The 13,380-nt window shown below is 45.3% G+C and overlaps 1 pseudogene; it reads right to left on the bottom strand.

The window, feature by feature from the left end:
- Positions 1–7,644: 7,644 nt before the first annotated feature.
- Positions 7,645–12,736, bottom strand: LOC114702930 (annotated as a pseudogene).
- Positions 12,737–13,380: the final 644 nt, after the last annotated feature.

The following is a 13,380-nucleotide window of genomic DNA, read 5'->3' as shown; positions in this document are numbered from 1 at the left end:
GGCTGCATTGGGGATGAACTTCATTTTAGCATTTGTCTCTGCCAGAGTCTCAGAATAATTTAATGGTGATTTCAGGGGCGGGGGATGTCCCATGATGTGAAGAGTAGAATGTGGTGGGGCTTAGGAGAGGCAGTGATGGGACCTGTCTTGGGCTTTGGAAACTAAATGAGTTACATTTAAGGAGCCACTGTCAGGGGCAGTCCCGTTCTGCCCAGAGCTGCTATGGCGACAGGCATGTTCCACCTAGATCCTGGGTCAGGAGTGAAGATCTTAGAAGCCTCTTCAATCCCCGTGACTGCCAGGAAGTCTGAGGCCAGACCTCTTTGTGACCTTTTGGTACTGGAAAAAAACTGCCTCTCCTAAGTCCCTGTCCTTTGGGGGCTGGCCTGCAGCCAGGGGCTGACAGATGTGGGAAGATAAAGTCCGGGCTCCTTGTCCTGAGCTTTGGACAACTCTGAAGGCCATCTACCTTACCTGAAGGACAGCTCCTGGAGTCAGTTGAGGCCCTTGCTGGGTCTGTGTGGCAGCTCCCAGTCTGCTGGTTCTCAGCCCTGTCGGCCTCCGGCGTGAGCCCAAGAGCACTCGCTAATAAAGACTCTGGTGCTAACTTCTGTCAAGGGACTTATTTTTGGAAAACTCAGCCTGCAAAGGGTTTTATATCAGTTAACTACCGTTTTCTTCTGCGTTCGTAGCTGTTCACACAAACAACAGAAGAAATGTGTCAAATCCACATTAATTATGTTTACTTTGTAATATAAATTCAGCGAAAGGATAAGGGGGGGCATGGTGGTGTGAGGTGGGGGGGATAGGTAGTAATTACTGAATTGTGAAGGAATATAAATTAGTGCCATGAATTTCAAATCGAGTTCATTCTATTTAGTTATACTAAATAACTCGGTGCGTTTGTGAGGATTTCAGGAAATGAACGTGGTGCCAGGGAAGATTTGCATACCGGCCTTGTGTTTGTTGTGTACATTTTGTTTGTTTGTTTGTTTGTGCTGACATTGAACAGGGAACCGCACTCAAGCTGAGTCCACACTCCCCCACTGTATTATGCCCTGGCCCCTCTCTCAAGCCATGACTGTGGGCTTGGGCTGGCTCTCAAGGGGTGCCGGGTCAAACACCTCCTGTGAGGTGGGTAAACTCCCTGCCAGCAGCTCCATCTCTAAATGTGTCCGAGGGAGATAAGGAGGTAACGGGGTGAGACCTCCGTGCCCGGCAAGCCGACAGCCCACACCAGGCAGGATACTTTCCCATCCTTTCGCTTTCACAGAAAGTGACATTCCAGACAGCAGGGTCAAGGAAAAGGTGGGGGCCGGGCTAACGGTGAGCAGGAAGGTGCTTAGGGCCTTGAGGGGAAGGTTGCAGAGACTCAGCAGGGTGACTAACTGCCAGGTCCATGTTCTCTCTCTCTCTCTCTCTCTCTCTCTCTCTCTCTCTCTCTCTCTCTCTCTCTCTCTCTCTCTCTATTTGGTTTTTCAACACAAGGTTTCTCTGTGTAGCCCTGGCTGTCCTGGAACTCAATCTGTAGACTAGGCTGGCCTCAAACTCAAGAGTTCTGCCTGCCTCTGCCTTGAGTACTAGGACTAGAAGGTGTGCACCACCACTGCCCAGCTATCTTTTTTTTCCTTTTTTAAATGTGTTTGTGTGAGTATGTCGCACGTGGCTGCCCACAGAGGCCAGAAGAGGGTGACAGATCCCTTGGAGCTGGACTAATGGTGTTATGAGCCACCCAACCTAGGTATTGGAACCAAACTCAAGCATCCTGGAAGAGCCTTTAAGCACCTGCCTAATAGTGCTCCTTTGAATACATTCATAGACTCTTTTTTCTTTTCTTTTCTTTCTTTCTTTTTTTTGAGTCAGTGTTTTCTGATCTCCAGACTACCCTCAAGCTTTTTAAGGTAGCCAAGGATGACCTGAAAGTCCTGATTCTCCTGCCCCTACCTCCCAAGGAAGGTCTGGGGCTACAGGGGTGTACTATCATGCTTTTATTTTACATACTTTTATTTTTTCTGAATCATCTTGTGTTGGTGGTGAAGAGTGAAGAGGTCTTGGATTTCGATTTTCTGTCTATCATCAATACCTTGGTTGGTTTCCATAGCTGTAGGGTTACTTTTAGCTGTAAAAATTCAATCAGCTTTAACTCCAGTTTTGGTTGATTGTGTGTGAGGGAGTGTGCATGTGCTCATGTGTGTGCAGGTGCACATGCCTGTGCCTGTTTACACACTCAAAGAATCCAGAGAAGGATGCTGGGTGTCCTGCTCCCTCACATTTTTAAAAAGGGTCTCTCCCTGAATTTGGAGCTGGCTGGTGGCTAGCAAGTCTTAGTGGTCTCCTGTCTCTGCTCCCCACAGTGCTGGTGTAACAGGTGTGTGTGTGTGTGTGTGACCATGGTCAACTTTTTATAGGTGCTGGAATCTGAACTCAGATCCTCAAGCTTGCACAGAAAGGACTCTTACCTATTGAGATATCTCTTCAGAGCTCCATACTTACCCAAGGTCCTGGGACCTACCGTTTCCTCTGACTGAGACAGTCTTCCCATTTGCTGAATTAATTTATTCCTCAGACTTCAGGCTGGTTTTGTTTCTCAGGGAAGCCTTCCCTAACCATACAATCATTATATCAAGCAGTCAGAATTCTTTGCTTAGCCGGTGTCCTACATCTACAACACAACATTTAGGATGCAGAAGCAGGAGGGTCAGGAGTTCAGTGTCAGCCTCAGCTATGCAGTGAGCTCAAAGCCAGGTGGAGTTGGTAAGTTTTCCTGTGTCCTTCCCAGTCCCACAGCCACTCAGAACCAAATAAACACACAGAGGCTTATACTAATTATGAACTGTATGGCCATGGCCTACGGCTCAAGTTTCTGGTTAGCTAGCTCTTATAACTAAACTCAGCCCATTTCTTTTTTTTTTTTTTTTTTTTTTTGGTTTTTCGAGACAGGGTTTCTCTGTGTAGCTTTGCGCCTTTCCTGGAACTCACTTGGTAGCAACTCAGCCCATTTCTATGAATCTATATGTCACCATGTGTTCCATGGCTTTACCTGTGTGTCGTTACATGCTGCTCCCTGGATGGCAGGATAGCATCTCTGCCTCTGCCTTTCTTCTTCCTCCCTCTCTCTCTCTCTCTCTCCAATTTCCCGCCTAGTTATAACCTGACTTGCCATAGGCCAAATGGCTTTATCTATCAACCAATCAGAGCAACACATATTCACAGCATACAGATAGACATCCCACAGCAGCCAGGCTAGATGAATGACACCCTGTTCCAAAAACAGACAAACACAAAGCTTAAAACAAAACAAAGGTGTTGTGTAATATTTTGATCACATTCTGAAAATAAAGCTTGCTCTGAACCAGAGGGCGGAGCTAGCCACTAGCTGACCATAATTAACCATAGAGGTTTTGAAGGACTGAGGACAGATAGAAGGACAGAAAGTAGTAGAACAGAATTTAGGATCTCAGCCCCTTTTGGGTGGAGGAATAGAAGATATAGGAGGTCACTGGTGACTTCTCTGCCTCCTCTCTGTTTAAGATCTTATCCCATATCTGACTCCCAATTTTTTTATTGATAAAGAATAATTAAATAAATACATCACAAAGAATTCTCTCCCAGGTCTAAGAGAGAGAAAGAAAGTCAAATGGACCTAACACAAAAAGGACAGTAATAGCCGGGCGATGGTGGCGCACGTCTTTAATCCCAGCACTCAGGAGGCAGAGGCAGGCAGATCTCTGTGAGTTCGAGGCCAGCCTGGGCTACCAAGTGAGCTCCAGGAAAGGCTCAAAGCTACGCAGAGAAACCCTGTCTCGAAAAACCAAAAAAAAAAAAAAAAAAAAAAAAAAAAAGGACAGTAAGCTAGCCCCATAACGAATGCTCACGGATCATTGTGTGAGTGTGGGGCTTTACATGACTGTTCTTTGGAATCTGTCTTCTACACCTGCTGTCTTCTGTTACTTTAGTCTCAGGTATACTCTTTATGTGAGGCCTGCTAGGTGTCCCTAGAGTATTCTTTTAGCTTAGCCACTACACATGGCATTTTTTCTTTCTTTGTTTTGTTTTTTGGTTAGAGACAGGGTTTCTCTTTGTAGCCCCTGCTGTCTTGGAACTCGCTTTGTGGACCAGGTGACCTCAAACTCACAGAGACCCATCTGCCTCTGCCTCTTGAGTGCTTAGATTAAAGGCCTGTGCCTGTCAACTGTTTTGATTTGTTAAAGGATGTAGCCCAGACTGGCCTAGAACTCTAGAACTTGCTATGCATCGGGAGTTAACCTTGAACCCTTGGTCTTCCGGTCTCCAACTCCTCCGTGCTGAGACTACAGGTGATTACCACCATGCCCGGCCAACTGCAGCAATTCTGTCAGAGAACCGTAATGGTTCTGGGGTTTCTGTCTTTCTCTCATTGACCTGGCTTGAAGTGCATGGAGTGTTCTTAAATCAACCACTGTGGTCATGAGAACTTACTCCTATTAGTCAGGAGTAGGTCATGTGACCAGCAGTGACTTTAGTGGGATCGGTCCCCCGGTACCGCATAGAGACTCAAATGTGGTTCCCAAGAGAATACTGAAGCAAGACTTCCAGCAAAGGGAATGCTGAAATAGAGGTCCACTCCATATTTTGGGACCTCTCTGATGCAGTCTCATAGCACCATGTGCTTTAATTAATTAATATTAATATAATTGTTTTAGTTAGGATTTCTATTGGTGCAACAAAATACCATGACCAAAAAGCAAGTTGGGGTTAATAAACTTACACGTCCACATCACTGGTCATCACTGAAGGAAGTCAGGACAGGAACTCAAACAGGGCTGGAACCTGGAGGCAGGAGCTGACGCAGAGGCCATGGAGGGGTGCTGCTTACTGGCTTGCTTCACTAGGTTTGCTCAGCCTGCTTTCTTATAGAACCCAGGACCACCAGCCCGGGGATGGCACCACCCACCATGGGCTGGGCCCTCCCCCATTGATCACTAAATGAGAAAATGCCTTTCAGCTGGATCTCATGGAGGCATTTCCTCAACTGAGGCTCCTTCCTCTCTGATGACTCTACCGTGTATCAAACTGACATACAAAACCAGTCTGTACAATAATATATGATGTATTATTAATATGTGATGATGAAGAACATTTTTAAAAACTCAAATTCTGCAGGATTTTAGTGGAATACAAAAATATGATGGCCGGGCTGCCGAGATGGTTCATCAGGTCAATGCACTTGCTGCTAAGACTGATGACCTGAGTTCGAACCCCAGAGCCCACATGATGGACTAGTCAATGCCCACAAGTTGTCCTCTAGTTTCTGTGCACCCACTGTGGCATACACACACACATACATACATGAATACACAAACACACAGAGGCGTGCATGTGTGGGTGTAAGCATATGCAAACAAGCAAACAAACAATAAATAAATGTAAATTTTGTAAAAAGTAGAGACTGGAGGTAAATTCCTCTTGCTTCTGGCTTCACCTCGTCTCTCTCCCTGAGGAGGGCTACACGGCTCATTGTCATGGAGGAGTTTACGAAAGGTCAGAAAGTGAGGCCTTATGGAATGGAATGTATGCATATTTGCATTGTTATCATTGAAGCTGTGTTTGAGTTGGGGGGAGGCAACTGGGAACAACTTCTGCCCTGGGGAGACAGTGGATAGCCTCTTTCCTAGCAATCGAGTGAAAGCAATTTCTGTTGTTTATTAAATGCTTCAACTATGCCAGACCCTTTGTGTTTGTTATCTGAGTGAATCCTCCAGAGTCCCATGAAACCATGCATTGTTTCTATTTCACAAATGTGGGAAGGAAATCTTAAGCCAATTCATTAACTGTCTGCAATAAATCAGTAACAGTCAACCCGAACGAATACTGAAATCCAGATCTTATTCCCAAATCACTGCGACATACGACCTCAAAGATACCCAATGAGGACTCATTCACTCATCAGCAAACGTTCATCATGTGCCCCCTGGACGTGGATGGTCACCACACAGTGAAGTAGGTAAGCATCCATCAGCTCACTCAAGCAGTTTGGGTGGCAAGTGCCTTTCCCTGAGGACCATCACATTCGGTATTCTACCAAAATCCTGTAGGGTTTGAGTTTTTATTAGCTGATATTATTATATTAATAATGTTTTATGATGACATTTTCATTTGACCGTGTTTATCACCTCATTACTCTCTCTTGGCCCTTCTCATTCCAATAACCGTCTTTCTCTTCCCAATGATTCTCTTTTCCTTTAACTTCCAGGTTCGTCTGCTGAATTATTTCTAAGACTTATTTCTGTTTGGTTTATTGGAGGCTTTACTTATTTACTAATTTCTGTCAGTTTCATTCATATACATAATGTAATTTGACCATAATCACCCCATTATCTTCTTTAAATGAAAGAACACACACATCAAACACTTTATTTATTTATGTGCCTGGGTGTTTAGCCTGCAGGTATGGCTATGTACCATGTGACTGTAGTACCTGAGGATGCCAGAAGAGGGCATCATTTCCTCTGGCATTGGGGTTAATAGATGGTTGTGAGTCACTGTGTGGGTGCTGGGAATCAAACCCAGTCCCCAGGAAGAGCAGTGTTTTTTGTTTCTTCTTTGTTTGGTTGGTTTTTGGTTTTTTGAGACAGGGTTTCTCTATGTAGCCCTGGCTGTCCTGGAACTCACTCTGTAGACCAGGCTGGCCTTGAACTCACAGAGATCTGCCTGCCTCTGCCTCCTAAGTGCTGGGATTAAAGGTGTGCGCCACCACCGCCCGGCGTCTTCTCATATCCAACTATCCAGTGTGCTGCAGAAGCAGGAAGATGGATATATGTCTCTCACCAGCTTGAAGCACCACAGACTTCTGGTTCAGTAAACTGTGGACTAAAATATCACTGGGCTGAATGAGTCAAGGCTAATGGCACCTCTCTGGGTACCCCTGGTTGTGCTGTAACTGCCCCCAGGGAATCATGAAGCTACCCGTTCCTCCCCAACTGTGGGTGTGATTCAGAGTGTGGTGGTTCAAATGAAAGTGGCCCCCATAGGCCTAAAGGAAGTGACACTATTAGGAGGTGTGGCCTTGTTGGAGGAGGTGTGTCACCAGGGGTGGGCTTTGAGGTTTCAGAATCTCAAGCCAGGCCCAGTGTCTCTCTCTCTTCCTGTTACCTGCTGGTTAGGATGTAGAACTCTCAGCTACCCTGTCTGCCATGTCTGCTAATCCTTTCAAGTAGTGCCAATCCCTGGTGACTAAGAGTTCACATACATGAGTCTTTGGAGGCCATTGATATTCAAATCACGACAGCCAGATTGCCAAGGAAAGCAAGGATGACAACTTACCATAATATGAAACAAAAATAAAACTATATTAAAAATTTTCATAAAGTTCTATATGAAACCAGGCATGCTGGCATATGCCCGCCAACCCAGACCGCTTGAGACAGAATCAGGAAGATGAGGAGTTCAAGGCCAGACTCAAGCTACATAGAAAGTTGGAGTCCAATCTGGGGTACACAAGACCATATCTCAAAAACCCAGACCAAAAAGTCCTATATTAGGAAGCAGCCCGGCAGTGCTGGTGCACACCTTTAGAACCCAGCACTCAGGAGGAAGCAGCCTCTGCTTGCAGAAGCCAGAGAAAAGCTTTCTGCTAAGATTTTTTTTTTGTTGTTGCTGTTGTTATTGTTGTTGTTTTCAGGTTTATTGAAAATATGACAGAACAGATTCAAACGGCTCCATGTGGTGTTTTGAAATTCATCCCAACTGTAGGCTGAGTGACCTGCAGGTTAGAGAGGCTGCCGAAGTCCAGAAACTTCAGCATTTCCTTGGTGTCAGGATCTACCTCAATGATCTCCTGATCCAGGGCTGAGACCTCAGGAACATAATTATCTCTCCTTTCTCTCTCTTCTTCCTGCAACTTGATAGAGATACCTCTCACAGGACCTCTCTGAATCCTCTTCATTAGATGCGTGACATAGCCGGCTATCTTGTTGCGGAGTTTCTTTCTGGGGATAATGGCAATCTCCTCTCACACGCGCTTGTTGGTGTGGAAGTCATTACCCAGGCAAGTGTAGTACTTCTCGATGATGACCTGGGCTTCCTTCTTCACAGTCTTGGTGCGAACGAGGCCCTGAGGGTGGAGGGCAAAAATCACATGTTGACGGTCCTGGTAAAAGAGCAAATAAGCCGGGCGGTGTTGGCGTACGCCTTTAATCCCAGCACTCGGGAGGCAGAGGCAGGAGGATCTCTGTGAGTTCGAGGCCAGCCTGGGCTACCAAGTGAGTTCCAGGAAAGGCGCAAAGCTACACAGAGAAACCCTGTCTCGAAAAACCAAAAATAAAATTAAATAAATAAATAAATAAATAAAAAAGAGCAAATAAATATCTTTGTTTGTTTGTATGTTTTTTTGAGGCAACGTTTCTCTGTGTAATAGCCTTGGCTGTCCTGGAACTTGCTTTGTAGATCAGGCTGGCCTTGAACTCACAAAGATCCACCTGCCTCTATCTTCAGCTAAGGTTTTAAAGGTCAGAGGACATGTGGGATAAACATGAAGTGATGTTTTTCACTTGCTTCATGGCTAAGAGTGAATTCAGAGGAATCAACTTACAAGCAAAGACAAGGATGCACAAACTGTATAGGGTTGTGAATGCCTGTAATCCCAGCACTCAAGAGGCAGAGGCAGAAGGATTGGCACAAATTCAAGGTCAGCCTCTTCAACAGAGTGAGTTCTGGCCCATCCATAGTAAGACCCTATTTATGTATGTATGTATGTATGTGCTGTGGGATGTTCTGTATGTCCTGTGGGAGCCCTTCTTGGGTTCTTTGTGGCGTTACCCAGCAGGTCCGTATAGAGGATGATTAGGACCATGGGCCTGAGTGCAGGTGTTTGAGATGGTCTGCACTTGGCTGTGCTGGGGGATGGTCTGTATGTCAAGTTGTTCTGATTGATCAATAAATAAAACCTGATCGGCTGTGGCTAGGCAGGAAGGATAGGCGGGACTAACAGAGAGGAGAAATAAAAGGACAGAAAGGCAGAAGGGCTGGCTACAACCGCCGCCATGAGGAGAGACACTGCAGCCGCCGCCATGACCAGCAGCATGTGAAGTCGCCGGTAGACCACCAGCCACGTGGCAAGGAATAGATTTATGGAAATGGTTAATTTAAGATAAAAGGAAATGGTTAATTTAAGATAAAAGGAAATGGTTAATTTAAGATAAAAGAACAGTTAGCAAGAAGCCTGCCACGGCCATACAGTTTGCAAGCAAAATAAGTCTCTGTGTTTACTTGGTTGGGTTTGAGCGGCTGTGGGACTGGCGGGTGACAAAGATTTGTCCTGACTGTGGGCAAGGCAGAAAAACTCCAGCTGTATGTATGTATGTATGTATGTATGTATGTATGTATGTATGTATGTATTTATATGTGTGATGCATCATCATGCTTTCTGGCTATTGCATTTTTTTTTCCCTGCTACTAGGGAAAGGCCATGAACATGCTGAAAAAGAGCCTCACCCCTGAATTACCTCCCAAACCCAGAAGGGGGCTTTCTGCAAAGCCTTTGACATTCTAACTTAATGTTGACTGGACACCAGACTTCAGATCTCAGTTGGTTTGCCTTGAATGGTCCTCCACAGCACCTCTCTGTGTTGGGCATTCGATCAAAGGGACCTTTGAGCACACTGCCTGATGAGGACAATTAGGCCCTGAGTCCTCAGTCACCAGTTAATGTTTCACCGGTGTTGCCAATGCTTATATACACCCAAAGGCCCGCCTTATGCTTTATTTTCGTCTTATTCCTCTTCCTCTTTCATGGTTGGTTTTTTTTTTTTTTTTTTTTTTTTTGGTTTTTCGAGACAGGGTTTCTCTGTGTAGCTTTGCGCCTTTCCTGGAGCTCACTTGGTAGCCCAGGCTGGCCTCGAACTCACAGAGATCCGCCTGGCTCTGCCTCCCGAGTGCTGGGATTAAAGGCGTGCGCCACCAACGCCCGGCTCATGGTTGTTTTTGTTTGTTTTTCTGGGTCCTGTGGATAGAAACCAATGCCTCACACATCCTGATCACATTTTTACCTATTACTTCCAGCTATTTTATTTATTATTTGGTTTTTGTTTGTTTGTTTTCAAGACAGGTTTCTCTGTGTCACCCTGGCTGTTCTTGCTCTGTAAGACCAGGCTGGCCTTAAATTCACAGAGATCTACCTGCCTCTGCCTCCCATGGGCTGGGGTTAAAAATATGCACCACCACTGCCCAGTTTATTATTTGGTTTTGATCCTTCTAATTTATTCCTTCCTTTATTTTCTCCCCTTTTCATTCATTCATTCATTCATTCATTCTTATTTTTTTTTTCTTTCTTTTTGAGGCTGGACCTCATGTAGCCGAGGCTGGCTTCCAACTCCCAACTATGTAATCAAGGATGACCTTGAACCACTGATTTTCTTGATCCTCCTGCCTCCACCTCCCAAGCACTGGGATTATAGGCCTAAACCACACCATTCAGTTTACGTGGTGCTGGGAACTGAGCCAAGGGCATCACGCTAACTAGGCAAGAACCCTATGAACTGGGAACAACCCTGGTGCTCTTCTCACTTTGTCGATTAATTTTCTGTTGTTATTGAAATTTTGAGAGTGAGTTTAAGATCAAAGACCACATTTATCTGTGATATTTAAATCTTCTCTTTTTTTTTTTTTTTTGAGACGTCTCTCCTTGTAGCACTGGCTGGCCTTGAACTCACAGAGATCCTTCTGCCTCTGCCTCCTGAGTGCTGGGATTAATGGTTTATGCCACCACACCCATCTCTAATAATTTTTATTAGCCAAAAAAAAAAAAAATACAAATATAAGTAGTGAGACATACTCAGTATGAGTATTTTAAAATATTATTTAGTTTTTTTGGAAATAATATTTATTTATTTTTATTTTATGTGCATGATAGTTTTGCCTTCATGTATGGTTGTGCACTATATATGTGCCTGTTGAACGAGGTTGTGAGCTGTCCTGTGGATGCTGGGGAACCACACCTCGGTCCTCCAGGGCAGTCAGAGCTCTTAACCACTGAGCCATCTCTCCAGCCCCACCTTGTAAGTGGTATTTAAAACATCATTTCAGTTTTGCAGTAGTTCTTGCAAGAGAGTACAGGGAACTAAAGAGACACACTTGATGTGAAGGAGCAGGAGGAGGAAGGACCTGGAAAATTCCGAGGTCTTTAACATGCTGGTGTGAAGGCATCCAGTGCTGTCTGTGTAAGGGAGGACTCGTGGAGGAGCCAATTCAAAGGGAAGAGATGCACTGGTTTTGACATGTCAGATGCCAGGTGCCTTGTGAGTATGCGGGCAGGGTGGGTTAGGGACAAGGTGACAAACCTATCCGGTTTGCTTGTGCTTCTCATTGTGTTAGTGCTATGGTAGACACACATCTATGGTGATTTTGTGTTCCCTCAAATTTTGTGCACCCTAATAAACTTATCTGGGGTCAGAGAACAGAACAGCCACTAGATAAACATAGAGGCCAGAAAATAGAGGCACTCATGCCTTTAATTCTAGCATTCCAGAGGCAGAGATTCATTTGGATCTCTGAGTTCAGAGCCACACTGGAAACAGCCAGGCATGGTGACTCACGCCTTTACTCCCAGGAAGTGAAGGCAGGAAGCAGCAAGGTATATAAGTCGTGAGGACCAGGAACTAGAGCTGGTTAAGCTTTTAGGCTTTTAGCAGCAGTTCAGCTGAGATTCATTCTGGATGAGGACCCAGAGGCTTCCAGTCTGAGGAAATAGGATCAGCTGAGGAATTGGCAAGGTGAGGAGGCTGTGGCTAGTTCTGTTTCTCTGATCTTTCAGCATTCACCCCAATACCTGGCTTCCGTTTTTTTGTTTTTTGTTTTCTTGAGACAGGGTTTCTCTGTGTAGCTTTGTGCCTTTCCTGGAACTCACTTGGTAGCCCAGGCTGGCCTCAAACTCACAGAGATCCGCCAGGCTCTGCCTCCCGAGTGCTGGGATTAAAGACGTGTGCCAACAACGCCCGGCTTTTCTGGTTTGTTTTTATTAATAAGACCTTTTAAGATTCATGCTACACACATTTGTAATCCCAGGACTCGGGAGGTAGAGGCAGGAGGATTAGGAGTTTGAGGCTAGTCTGATTTACATAGTGAATTCAAGTTCAAGTCAAGATTGGGCTACATGAAACCATCTTAACCCCTCCTCTACAGAAAAGTCCCAAACCTGGAGACCTATAAATTCCTGGACATAACTGGTTATCCCAGGATGAGCAGACCACTGGTGATGTGAGTCTGAAGCCCACTGGGTGGGTAAAGTGAGGGATAGAGAGAGAAAAAGACATCTGTATATAACTTGTTAGGAGCTGTGACAGACCAGAGAGAAAGGGCAGGTGAGGAGTTCCCAAAGCCTGGATGATGATGGCTGAGACCCAGAGGGTCCCACTTTCTGAGCAGCCACTGGCCTAGATCAGCAACCAGAAATCAAGTACTGATTTATTCACCACACATTTTGAATTATGTTTGTGCCACAGTGAAGCTGTTCATAAACTCGGGGTTGGGGGAACAGAAATGAAATTGAATTCCTTATTCATGTAGGCGGTTATGAGCATCCCTTCAGCCTGTGAGTTCCCGACCAGACTCAGATTTAATCTGGGAGATTTCATTTCTGTTTTAGAATCTCTCATTTTTTTTCCATTTAATTCTTTACGATCCCTTTCCACAGCTGCTTGTGGTCCTCAGTTTTCAAGTCTGCATGGTTTCCTGGAATGGCCTCTTCTGCGATAGGACCCATTTTCTGCATCATGAACTTCGTCAGAGTGGATTTTTGTTGTTGTTGTTGTTGTTTTGTTTTTCGAGACAGGGTTTCTTTGTAGCTTTGGAGCCTGTCCTGGACTAGCTCTGTAGACCAGGCTGGCCTTGAACTCACAGAGATCCGCCTGCCTCTGCCTCCTGAGTGCTGGGATTAAAGGCATGCGCCACCACCGCCCGGTATCAGAGTGGATCTTAGCTTAAGTAAAATGGGAATTTAAAAGTTTGCTCCGGGCTGATGAACTGGCTCAGTGAGTAAAGGCACTTACCACCAAGCCTGAGGACCTGAGTTCAAGCCCTGTACTCACCAGCTCCCTCAAACCATTCTTAAACTGTCATACCATGCGCATGCGCGCGTGCTCACACCAAAAAACATGTTAAAAAAAATGGTTCCACTCTGGGCCTTATAAAAATCTTAGGCACTACGCTTTTTCCTCTATTATTTTCCGAAAACAAAAGAGTATACTAGATTCAGATCTCAGCCAATCTACAGATCCACTCTGTGTCACGTCGCACACGGTTTTCTCACCTAGTTGCTCGGTGGTTGCGGGTCTGCCGACTGTGTTTTACTTTGGGAAGCAGAAGGAGTTTGGCTCAGGGTGTGGTTGCAGATCTTACAGGCCCTCA

Source organism: Peromyscus leucopus, chromosome 11, assembly GCF_004664715.2.
Source record: "Peromyscus leucopus breed LL Stock chromosome 11, UCI_PerLeu_2.1, whole genome shotgun sequence".
Taxonomy (NCBI): Eukaryota; Metazoa; Chordata; class Mammalia; order Rodentia; family Cricetidae; genus Peromyscus; species Peromyscus leucopus.
Note: the sequence above shows the minus strand (reverse complement) of the source record. Positions and strands in the feature narration are given on the sequence as shown.